The sequence below is a fragment of the Rhyacophila brunnea genome, unplaced genomic scaffold (genome assembly GCF_057557595.1).
Source record: "Rhyacophila brunnea isolate RB1 unplaced genomic scaffold, BYU_Rbru_1.0 scaffold_4, whole genome shotgun sequence".
Taxonomy (NCBI): domain Eukaryota; kingdom Metazoa; phylum Arthropoda; class Insecta; order Trichoptera; family Rhyacophilidae; genus Rhyacophila; species Rhyacophila brunnea.
The window spans coordinates 24,375,925-24,390,081 of NW_028233068.1; the positions used below are offsets into that span (position 1 = coordinate 24,375,925).

Below are 14,157 nucleotides of genomic sequence, written 5' to 3' on the forward strand. Positions count from 1 at the left end.
TTGCACTGAATCAAATATACATTGAAAAAACAACATCTATTTTTCACCAGCCATGATTTGTTTTTATAGAGTGGCATATAGGTACTAACGTAAAGTAATAAATTTTTGTAAAGATATAATAAATAATTACAAGATAAAAATAACTTTTTATATACCACGTTTTCAAATTTCCTGTTGAATCATATAAACTTGACAATTCTATGTATTAATAAATATAGAATACTGAAATGTCATTTTGACATTTCATATTGATTTCCATAGTAACGCACGTATATATTAATAATTTAGTTGCTAGGACCCACTTAGCAACCGATAATAGTGAGTAGTAAATATTACTTTTAACGAATTTTTTCCGAAACATACAAAACAGAATTAACTGAAAATTAATTCAATTCTGCTTAAAGATGGCCAAAATTATTAAAAATGCATTCCCGTCGTGTTCTGGTATATTCTAAAGTTTCAAATGTTTAGCTAGTCGGGGAGTTAGTTAAAAAGCTTGGACAAACAAGAAAAAAATATGTACGGGACAAACAAGAATACGAGCTAATAAAAACATGATAAAAATAGTATGTCTTATCCATCCTAATATTATAAAGTATCTAAAAATGTATCTCCAACTTAAGAATTGAACAAATACGAGTGAACCTTGTAACTAAGTTGTTTGTAATTGCTGTATAACTGCTTTCAGTATTTTGTGAATGAATTACCGTTTACAAAAAATTCTTTGAAAACATATTGAAATTTTTTTGTTTAAAAAATGATTTTAGAATTTTAAGGAGGGCAAGTCAAGCTAATACATCAAAATGATATAGTGTTTCTATGAAAACAATAATGCTATTTCAAGTATCATAATATCTATGAGATATACTTATTCCAATGGAAATAAAATATGTATATATTTTCATAGTAATCGGTTACATATTATTTGAACCCTGTTTCAGGCATATTATATTGGTCATTTAAAGGCTGATCTTAACTAATTTTTAAAAATTATAAATGTCACTTTGCTCATTAAACACTCCGAACCTTATTATTATTAAGTACTTATATTCATGTGTTTATTATGTAAGAGGCGTTGGTTAATCTGAAGCTATTTAGATATCGATTTCAAAAATATGCTGTTGATTAATAATATTTACATTATATCCACTTTCATAATGTTGTAAATACTATATTATTATATAATCGCGCACGCAGCGAATGAAACTTGACGTTTCGCCGTGAATGTGCTTTTTGATCTGTCACACTGTGGTTGGAAAATACCGATCGTGGAGCGATCGCGAACGTTCGTTGTCGGCGAGTTTAAATGGCTCGTAAGTAGTGATATTGTTATTGCAAAATCTATAAATTGGCTTGCATTCAAACTGGACTCACATTGTGAATTCAGAGGGAAGGAGCAAGTTGTTCAAGGAACGAGATACAACAAGGACGTGTGACGTGATAATAATAAACAATAAAGTGTTCTGTGTAAAAGCTTACATGAAGTTAACGACGCAGCCTGAATAGAAGTATCCAATTACTGTTAGACCTGCAAACTTTGGTACATCGCCAAGTGTAAGTACTCACATATTTTAAACAATTTTCTTCTTCAATAAAATATATAATTATAAAGTATGACTTCTTACAACTGCAAGTATTTTGATTATCTTTAAACAGTATTATATATATATATATATATATATATATATATATTTATAAAAATATTTACTTATTATACATATTAATCACTATTATTATAAAGATGTTTAGTATGTAATATCGTACCCGAATATAATTTAATATATTATATAAAGCTAGACATTTTAAATATGTACATTGTAATAATATTAAAATACAGTTCAATTTTGATGGACTTTCTTTTATGTAATTTAAAAATTGAAACCTTTTTATTTACCGTTTTTATATTTTAAGCAATAGTGCTGTAATATTAATAAATTTATGACAGTGTTTGACGCAATATTTGATTGGAGCATATTAAGTAACATTATTGATAAAATTTAACAAATAAGTAGTACGTATAATTTTGATTACCGAACCGACCATAAAAAATATTGAATGTTGTATATAATATTATTATAAAAACGGTCGCAAGGAATATATAAAAATGTTAAATTTAAAGTGTATTGGAATACAATTTAATCATCTTGATGTGCTTAATGCGCAATGATTAAATATAAAGTCTTGTTACAACTATTATACGACATGGGGTACCCACTATTATTACTATATTACTAGTTGATTACATATTGTAATGAACCAAAGCTCACTTTTGTTATACATTATTATACTAATGCAATATATTATTGGTACTTCTTCTTAATATTTATGTGTGTAAAATCTATAGGGATATAAGTTTAAAATAAAAAAATGAGTTCAATATGTCAGTTTAACCGTAGTGCATATTATTTTATATGATGTTAGAATTTTCATATTATGGTACGGTTAGGTTATGTAGATTCAAATGAGCATACCGATAATAGATACTCTTTTAAAAAAAATCTAGAATCAAAGTCCTATCGTGATATACACTTTGTTATTGATTACACACGATTCAATTTGCTTTTATATTATTTAATAGATGCATATTTTTTTTCTTATAACAGTTATTAGCATCGGCAAAGTATAATATATTTTTTTTATCGAAGAATTTATTTTTAATCACCAGTGGTCAAACAAGAAATAGATCCATTCTGAAAAAAATATATACAATCGATAATATTATTATTCGCAGTATTAAAAAAACAACATAGGTGACTATCAAAAGTTTTATAGACCAACATTTAGAATATACGCAGTTAAGTTCCCGGTCAACTGAAACAGCCATATTTTTGGGATTTCCCGACGACTGGATACATAAAATTGTTATGTGTAATAATAAATTAATAATACAGTCAGACTTTTGATGATTGCCAAACGTTGTAAGGACAAGACACTTAGAGATGAAGAATATATAGGTACCTGTGCGGTATGGACAGTAAGAAAAATAGCAAACAACAATGTTTTAAATTGTATTAATTTTTTACTTGGGTGTTTGGTACAACAAATGTAATGATAAATTAATTTTGTTTTTATACAAAAAACATTTTTGTAAAAAATAACCAATATCTTATAAGTTAACAAAACCGTGTATTTTTTTGTAAAAATGGTATAAAAACAAAATCCGGAGATTTTGGGTTCTAATATTTTAAATTTCTGACATTTAATAATCCAGATGTAGTCATATTTAAAATAAAATCACGTTTATTACAATAGTTTGTTTATATTTATTTAATTAAATGCTTTTAATAGTAAATGCAATAAGTATAAACATAGATTTCAATTTGGTTTAATGAATATTATAAATTCATTTTTTATTTACGAATATTAGAAAATGCATTTAAAACCGTGTCCATAAATTAAGAACTTTAAAATACTCATTTATACATATAAGGTATGTTGGTAACATTTGTTTTATAACGATCAAAATGAATAAAAAAATGCTCATTTAAACGGATTTAACAAACATTTTCTTCTTAAAATGCGTTCATAATAATTGTATGTATAAATTCAGAGCTTCCATTAAATTAACGATAGCTGATGAATATTATTTGAATATACTAATTTTATTTTCTAACGATTGAACTGAATATAATTTTTTTATGTGTGGATTTATTATTTTTTTTTATCTTGTTGTGGGTAATTTTTATTGCATTGCATTTCAGACAGTTATGATTCATTATTTAATATATTATTCAAGTCAGCATATTATTCAAAGAGGAAGTAAGTCGAAGAGTTCGATAACTCTTAAGATTTTCATAATTAAACTAGTCAGACCTTCAGAGAGCATGACTAGATAATATCTACACTAATAGCTCATAGTACTTTTAAAAGTTTTTAATGTCATAGCAAAATTAGATATTATTAAATTTGATGTATTTTGGAAAAGCCAAAAAAGTTTTCAAATGAATCAAAAAAGTAAAGTAAAGGTCGCATATAGAAAGACCCCTATCAAAATTATTTTTATTGCAATTTAAAATTGACACAAGTGTCATTTTTCTATAAACTAGCTCTTTAACGTCCGTAAGTACTCAGTTGTTACGAAAATTGATAAAGTAGTTATTCTTTTATCGGTTAACTTTCACATCTTTAGGTTCCAACTACATTGAGTAAAGTTTTCTTTTATTTTTGTTCGCATATTAATGAGCGGTATTTATAAAATATTATTATTTAAGATTTTAAAGCTTTTGTAAAATAATATTTTATAAAATAATATTACACATAATTTAAGTATTCAGAAAGCTGTTAAATATGACATTCTAATTAATTAGCTCGACGCTTGATTGAATCAGTTTTTTACATCTGAGGCATCTAAATACCTTAATTTGTCGCTGGTATTTTAATATAATTTAAATTGTACACTGTCGATGATAGTATATTATCAAATTGAATATAAAAATATTGCAAATTTTTCTTTCATAAAAATATATGAAGTCATTCTAGACATTTAAATAACATCTTTTTTTAGCGTGAACTTTACTAACGGTGTCAAACACGTTTAAATAGTTGTGGATCTATAAATAGATAATCATTCATCATATTGGGTAGGATATTATACTAGAAATTCAATGGCTTTATAGTTATTTATCATCAAGTCGCTATAGAGTAAATTAATAACATCGGCAAACATTTTAATTAAAAAAATTGTTTTACTTTAACACAAAAAAATAGGATTCAAGATGCACATATTAACGGATTGAAATTTAAAATAAGATACTTACAAATATTAACGATAAATAACAAGCATATTTTTAATAAACTTACGTATTTTAAAATATTTTCCAACAAGTTTGGGAAAATTCTGATGTATGTATATTATTATACTAAATTGGTTAAAATACACTGCCATCTACATTTGACATTCAATTTTGAATACATACACTGAAAATCTGTATATGAAGATAAGCGCATATTTATGTGATATAGCATAGTTACAACACCTGATAAATGATGATTACGTACTTTCAATGTTTACAGCTTCATCATAGTTGCATTTATTAAAAGAATAAAACAATCATGATATGCATTTTTGAGGGCAGTTGACTAAAGGGGTAAAATATTGTATTAGTAGAACATTACGTATTAGTAAAAAGATAGTTAAAAACATACGTTGTCTGAAAAGTTGTAAGAATTGTATTCTTTACATTATATCACATTCCATGAATTAATTCTAACTTACTTACTTAACCTGACGCTACAGACCATTTAGATTAATGGCCGACTACATTACCATTCGCCAGGTATCTTTACCCCGAGCTCTCTCTCTCTCTCTCTCTCTCTCTCTCTCTCTCCAGTCAGTCCCAATCAGCCTCTCTGTATCCCTTAAGATCTTATCCGCTCATCTCCTCCGGGGCAGTCCTACAGGGTTTCCAATATCAATTTAATGGAGAGCGCTAGATCAATCCATCACATGTAATATGATGTGTAATATTATTATTATTTTCATGGCAATGGATATTTTGAATGTTTTCCCAAGATTTGTATATTTAAACACACGAGAAAATGTAAATATTTTTAAATACAGTTTCTAAGAGAATTTACAATTTCACATGTAACTTTGTAAACATTGAAATCAATTAATTTTATTGGTTATCTATTTACGTGGATACCTTTAATGTTCAAATTATTATTTAGTAAAGTTATGTGATTTTTAATCCCTTCATAAGATTTGTTTTTCAAAATAATGAATTAGCTGTACGAAAGCCAGTGTATTTTAAATATAAAAGAATACACAAAAGAAAACGTAATCGGTAAATGATGACGGAATTGCGGCTTAATAATTTAAAATATTTTCAGGTTTATGTTATTAATATACTAAAAAAGTATATACCTAATTGATTCTGATATATATATGATAATTCAGGAAAAAATCTGTATCAACATAATTAAATTTGCACACTAACTGTGGGATATATATAATGATTATGTACGTGAATGTTGAATTTATTGTTGAATAGCTACGAGTACCTTAATTTCCTAATGGCAAGTAGATAACTACGTCAGATGTAAATAGTGTCAAGCACTTACGTCCTGGTAGTTGACGTCTTTGTTTTGTTGTCGGTGAACGGCTGCAGTCGCTTAACTTGTTTCGAGTCATAATAAAATTACTAATTCACGCCTTTGTTAATCCTGGCTACAATGATTATTTCACTAAGCAATCATAATAATTTGCAACTAGTGTTGCAGAAAGATTATTACGTTAGTAACGAAATATAAATCTTATCAGTTTCTCACATTTGATACAATCAAGCCAATCATAATAGGTACATAGTTTTACTTTAAGTTTAATTTTAAACCGACAAAAAGATTGTTCTAGGTAGCTATATTATATGAAAATTGACACATATATGTAGGTATATGCTATATTTAAGTAACCGAGTCGCAAAAACCGATCTGGACATTTTTAAAACCTCTTTAATTAGTTATGATGAAAAATAAAATCATATATTTACGAAACAAGTATGAAATGAAAACCGTTTTTGTGATTTTTTCTTGAGTAGAAAAAGTAAACGTAAAATGAAATGGAAAATTTTTCAAAATACTGTTATTTCTTAATGCATTCTTATCTAGAATCAAAGGGTATGGTATAGTATCAGATATTAAAATGGATACCTATTTATTTATATAAAAGAAAGCAGCGTAAAAGAAAAATTTTAAAAATCTGTAAAAAGAATAATATTTTTATGTCGTCATATCTAACACCGAATACTAAATTAATGAAAGTATGCCATGCCACCAAAATAATATTACCACGACGCGTATGAGTGTTATTTCTTTTCTTTATTGAACCATACGTCCCAAAACATAGGATGGTATCCTCAATTATGATAACTTAATATAATATTCTTACTAATTATTATAAAATATCGTAAGTAATGAGTTTAACTCGTGTTATTATGATATGATTTGAAACACAAAATATAAGACTAGAATCGGAATGCAAATTAAACTATTTACGCAAAAAGTGTTACAAAATAATCGTTGCACCGATATAATCTAACAGTATTAATTCTTTGATAATACTACTAATGACTGTGAAGTAATTTATTATTTGTAATATAATATCAAACGTATAATACTCGTATAAAATTACGAATGTGGCATATTATAATAGGTATACTTGACTATTTTGTAATCTTTTGCATTTTCAATCCACTTAATAAGTAAATTTTGTTCTCGTATACTTATAGAAGTTTTGTATTTTATTATTTTTTGTTTAAGTAAGATATTCTACATTATTTTTGGAATAAAAATGAGTAGTGACAATACTATGTTGGTTGTAAACTTTTGTGTGCGTATATTTTCCTTGTTTTATTCGAAGTGTATCTAAAATGGCATTGAAAAATGTCAATTGTTTTTTAATATGAGTTTAATTGACCGTATTTTCTCTCAAAAAATTATGAAAAGACATTTGAAGAAGTCTATCATTTTTACTTAATTGAGTTATTGAGAATTTGTTAATTAGATAAATATTTACCATCATATTTTCTATTGCTATAAATTTTAGTGCACGTCAATATTAGAGAAATTATTATACAGGTACGAGAAGTTTATGGTAATTAACAAAACAAAGCTCTACATTGTAACGTATGCTGTGGCTTAGTCCCCCAAAAGTTTTCACTTCCAATATGTACCTACCGATGCTTTAATTCTCCATAAAGAATCTCAAAAAGACAGAAGTATAGTATAAAATAATGACTTCTAAACTTGTTTCAAATCACAGTTTGCAATCACTGGGTCAATTCTGTGGTCTTGCAAAACATTTGGCTGATTGAGAGATATTTCTCAAGAGCAAACCGGCTATCGGAACATAAAAAGTTGCATCCTCGAATGGGTGGTATATTTAATAAAGAGGAGTCAGTCGTCATTTACCACGCAAAGGCGGTGGCTTAATAATCTTGCCTGGTATTTATTTCATATTAAAGTAATTATGGGTTACAAAATAATTATAAAACAATAAAAAGTAGAGTAAGAATATATTTAATGGTGTTATAACAAAATAAACAAAAGTTCCCGCATGAAAGCCTCTGCAAATGTATGATAGTGGACACTTTCATTTAACTATCTTGCTGTGAGCGTGATAGTACGTACGAGTATGCACCTATATCGTTGACTATTCTTGTGCATTCGTCAATGCAGGAGTAAAAAGTTATTTTAGTATGTAATTTTAATTATGTCAGAAGTGAATACTACAAAATTTTAATGCATATTATACGACAATAATTAACATTATTTGTGATAGCACATTGCAGAATTTAGATTAAAATGCAAGCTGTGTATTTAAAATCAATATTTGATGAGTTAAAATTATAACTTACTAATACCTATATTATATCGGACAGAATGAGAAAATTTTATTTTTCAATTGTATATACATATTACAATGTTTTCTGTTTTAATGATTTCAATGTTTTGTATTAAATAATAATTATCGATAATAATATAATAAAACGAAGTAAGTGTTACCAGTGTGTATAAATTACAAAATTTTAGCTTTTAATATATAAAATGACACGTCATAATAACAAGAAAACAAAACTTTTTTTTGCTACTTCAATTTCTAGGATAAACATAATATATCTACAAGGTGATAAAAATGAGATGCATTTTTAAACGTATCCTCCAATTGACCTCTTGTGTGCGTTGACTATTTACATTTACATATATACAAATATTATGGTTATGACGCTATAATGCTATATTATGTAGTAAAGGACGGAAGCGGTAGGTTGGGCAGACGATATGTACCTATGTAAAATATTAGGGAGATTTTTAGTTTTATAAACGGCCACTATGATACCGCAGTAATTATATTTTGATATACCTATCTATACTTTTTAATTTAATTTTCATAACCTGTTAGGTAAAAAAGTACCGTACGATAGTACGTATCACCACCCGTGTACCAAAAACGAACATTTTATAATGTCAATTTTATTACAAAAATATAGGCCGAAATATAAGATTTGAGACCAAGATCGTGCGAAAAATGCGAATAATATCTGTACTAGTTGTCTGAGTTCTTGCATTTTGTCAATCCAAACTATTTAAATGATGTTTGTATTATATTTGATTGTGAGTTTTATGTATTTTTTACATTATATTATATTTACGATGGCTGTTTTGTTTTTAGGCTTACGTGGAGAATATATTTTTTCAAACTCAATTTCACCCTTTTATATTAATAATTTTATCAAATATCACTTAATATTTAATCATATTTATTAAAAATCTGTATAATTGTAAGATATAATATTGTTATTCTAAATTCGAATGTATTTGATTTCATGTTTATAATAAAATACCGCCAGTTTTTAAAACTACAAGAAATATAAATAAATGTGCTCACTAGGTATTTTTTTGTCTCATGAATAGTCCAAGTTGAGTGCATAATATGTTTTATTTTTATTCATATACTTATGTCTGTTATAATGCAATATATATAAATATTGCAAAGTGATTCAGCTCATTGCACTTATTTACAAATCAGGAAATGATTGAATATCGTTTAAACCGCAATTTTATTCATTATCGCTCAACGTATTTTTTGAAGTCCTGGGAAAATAAAACTACCTGTAGGGTTTTCCAAATACTCATTCATATCAAATTACAATTTATGGAAAATATGATTTAATATTTTCATTGAAATAGGCATAAATTTATATACACATTTTTGTATTAAGTTAGTCCTAACGAAATATCCACTTTAAATAAAATTTTGAATCAAAATATACGTTTACATTTTAGTGTCCACTATTTATGTCGGATATTTAGTCTACCTCCACACTTCGCTACTGATACATAGGATGATTCTTTTGATCTTTATGGTGATTATAGCATTCAATTTCAATACCACGATATGCTACTCTAAGTTTCTGCATATCTCTTTAATTGGGATTCCATTATCTGAGTACGAGAAGAAGTCAATGGTTTAATATTTTTCATTTGTTCATCTGACAATTTTATAAAGTATACATCCATTTTTACTATAGATACTTATAATACCAGATGGATGTAGTTCAAATCCTGTTCGAGCCGAGTGTCATTGGTGAGATTTTTTTTGGTTAGCAAATGACTTTTGCCTCCTTTAGATTTATTTTAAAGCATACTTTGTTATTTACTTAAGTGAGTTCATGCATTCTGATTTGGAGTTTTTTGATGAATCAATAAATTGGTACTTCATTTGTTATAGTATTATAGATAAAAACGTTCCGTATTGCCATAAAACTATATTATTATTATTATTACATAGAACTACTCATATTTTTTATAATATATACAAAATAATTATTAGTACCAACTAATTACAATAAAACATTAAGTAAGTACTATAGGTAGTTTTAATTAGTTAGGTTAATAATAAGTGTTTTTTTTTTTTTTTAATTATTTATAATATATAATTTTGCATCGTGATTAAAAAGTTGATCTTAAGTTAATCAAGCAATACTTATGGTAATAATTATTATGAAGTACATAAAGGATATACATAATATTAATATTCTTCACGCGATTCTATAATAATGCATGAATAACCATGTATTTAATTTGTGATTTATTATATAACTTATTTATTAATTACACATGTTTTATTTGATTGATTGATAGAAAATGAATGTAATTGAATATTTTCTTATCATTACAGAGTAAATTGATCTGATTCAACTATATTCATAATGATTGCATAAGTATAATTGAGATCACGAGATTATAACAATAACATGATAGGTAGGTATTTAAGAGGTTTCTCAATCATGTACCTATCCTCTAGTGTATATTTTTAATTGTATTTATTAAGAAAAAAACAGTTACATTGGTTATAAATATTATAAAAATAGATTAGATAGAAGATATTGCAACCGGTATAGTTTACATATTTGAATTATAATATATGAAAATTATAATTGATATTTTACAATCGTGGTTGTTAAATAGTATTTATATTGCCCGTGTGTCATCTTTTTATCTCGATCAGCTTCCTTTCAACTCTTTACTGTTCGTTATCCGGCTATATTTTTAATCATATTCTAGTATAAAGTCTAGTCTAATCATATAAAGTGACAAGTACGCGTTCACGGCAAATTCATCATCGCCTTAGATGAGTATTGTATATATAATAATTATTGTATTAGTATTGACTTGATATTATATAACGATGGGTCAAATTAAATTTATTATTATGTATTCTTGTTTAAACGGTATCACAATATATAATTTTTAAAAACAGAAATAAAAATATTGAAGAAAGGGCTGACCAACTGATACTTAAACTTTACACCTTTTCACTCTACGGATGACGGCTCTCATAATTAAGCTATCGGCATACCTGTGACTCATGCGAAATAAATCTAATATCCGTGTCATAGAAAGTTTTCCAAAAAAATTGATAAGAAGTCACAAGCTATATTTTATTTTACGCTACTTAATACGCTATTATAAGTAGCTATTGTTTCAATGAACAATATATTTATTTTGATACATTCGGTTAATTATTGAGTTAGAGATATGACAATTTCTTTCTATTTTAAGTTACAAGTCTAACTATAATAATGTTTTTATTATTAATTTCCCAATTCTATCTAATATCTATAACGGCGTAACACCGTTCGATCAGTATATTAGTACCAATACATTTATTATTATAACTTGTAATTAGGTACGCCAATCAATATAATATCTATATAATAATATTATTATGTATAAAGTATTCAAAACTTTTCCAGCATAAGAAATAAGGACGTCAGATTAATCTTATTGGTCCAATTATATATGGTGGTTCATACTTGTTCAGCCAGTAAGATATACTTACTAGATACTATTTGTCACAATCACACAAGATGTATTATTATCTTCGCTATTAAGCGTTTTGAATAGAATTGATATGTCGCAGTTTGTGACATCAGCAGTTTTCATATTAGACACACTAATAGATCCAGACAAACCATATCCGTTTTAATACCATTAAGAATATAATACAAAACAACACTTATACAGTATGTCTTTGATTTTCCACCAATTATTAATACTTACTATTATTTTGAAAATTATAATGTAGTTAAAAACAATAATATATGATTATAAATTCTAACGGATTTAAGTTCAATGTGTACTATTCCATTTGAGTTTTTCGGTATCTTCAGGCACTATGCGTACTCACCAATGGTAGATACACACCGGTAACGAATACAGTTAATTCTAACTTATACAATAAATTAATACAATAAGGTAGGTACAAACTTGACCACCTACCTATTAAGTCAAAGATCACAATACAAATAATAAAACAAACAAAATATTATGAATACTTGAAGTGTTTATAAAAAATCTTACCTAATAGATCATTAGATATCTCATCACCAATAATAAATTCAATAGGCGTTTAAATCGTCAAAATCCAACAAAATAGATCATAAGATAACTAATCACTAATAACACATTCAATATGCGTACAATTTAATAGAGTTAACAAATGAGAATTATCAATAATATAAGTACCTACTGGTAATAAATAAGAATGGGTATTATTAATCCGTAAAAATGTCGAAACCCGGGTCGCAAAAAACGATTCAAATGGAATAATACAAAACTTAAATCCATTAGAATTTAATGTCAAATCTCATCAAGTGATAGTGTTAATAAATTATAATATTATGTGATTAGGTATGTCGTTAATTATACAATATTTCAAAAAGAAAATTATAGTATGTATCTATGTATGTATATGGGATTATTTATACTAAAGGTGCAGCAAATTGTTGGATACTGTATATTATTATATACCTATCTTACGAGAGTTGGTTAGTTATTATTTATTAGTTGTTGCGCACTTGTGCCCAGGTAGGAAATTGTGTAATCTGAAAAAAAACGAATAATTTCAGTGGGTACTACAGCAAGTTAAAGTGAATGTGAAATCTGGTTTGGAAGGACATCAGTGAAACGAACTCCTGATTAAATTATTTATATTCTATTTTTGACATGTTTTACTACCTACTTATTTAATTGCAGAATAACTAAAAACATTGCTTAGAACCAACAATAACATTATATTTAACTAACCCATTTAATGAAATTTAAACTTGGAAATAATAATAATTAAGTATTTAAATTAAATACTTACAATATTTTTATTTGTGATCTCAACATGTATTTAAATATGCGGATAATTTGAAAAAAAAACCTGTTCTTTTATACTATTATGATTTACCCATTTATTGACTAAAGTTTTTTTGCAATTTAATTGCAATGTTATGATACTATATTTTATAACTGCCTTTTTACACTTATTTTAGTACCCATGCATTTATTATTATGAAGTATTTATTATTTTATTTATCCCCATTACTTATAGTGCATATTCATGATTTTATTTGATAAAAAAACACTTCTTTTTATTTGACCGTAGTAATATAAAACGTTATAAAATGTCGTTCAAGGAAAATGAAAGGATTTTGGTTTTTTCATTATTTGAAGTAATTGTTGTAATTTCGTGAGATAAAATAATTATTACCTGATTGCATTTTAATGGGTTTTATACTCATTGTTCAATGTCAATCTGTATGTTCAATTTTTCAATACAATCTTTTAATTTAGGTAGGTAGTGTATTTATTATATTGTGCAATATTATAGAAATCCTTGAATAAAATCGTTAAACACACTGCCGTGGTCGGGTTAGTAGCGTTATGTTCTATTCACCCAACGTATCTGGGTCTGGGTTTATTCACTTGTTGGTTTTTCTATAAACATGTGTATGCATCCAGAAAATCAATGTATGTAATATTGTTGTTCGTTAAAATTGAACGAATGGTTTAAAACTTATACTCATAACAATGATAAGTCATGTTACACATTAGGTTTATGATATGATTAATCTCACTGTATGCTTGTGAACATCTTGATTAAATTTGGTCCAGCAAAGTATCTCTGGAATAAGAGGTATTTATTAACGATTTTTATATACAAGTCAAAAGATGTAGTTCCGTGAGCTAGGCGAAATATATAAATATACCATTGTTATGATTATCTTATGTTTACCAATTTTTTATAATAATTTATCAATTGTCAAATTGATATAATATAATAATTATTTCTCTTGTATGTGTACATAAAACGATAACACATGACAC

General features: G+C 26.4%; 1 protein-coding gene across 3 annotated transcripts in view; it reads left to right on the forward strand.

Annotated features, from left to right (window-relative positions):
- The first annotated feature begins 1,331 nt into the window (after window positions 1-1,331).
- The window catches only part of e (nonribosomal peptide synthetase ebony), a 45,636-nt gene continuing 32,810 nt past the window's right edge, over window positions 1,332-14,157 (forward strand). The window contains exon 1 of one of the 3 annotated variants that reach the window (XM_085953657.1): window positions 1,332-1,554. The gene's annotated coding sequence lies outside the window, so the exon portion shown is untranslated. Of the gene's footprint in view, window positions 1,555-10,022; window positions 10,085-14,157 lie in introns of those variants that run through there. The other 2 variants (XM_085953659.1, XM_085953658.1) reach the window with 2 other exon arrangements.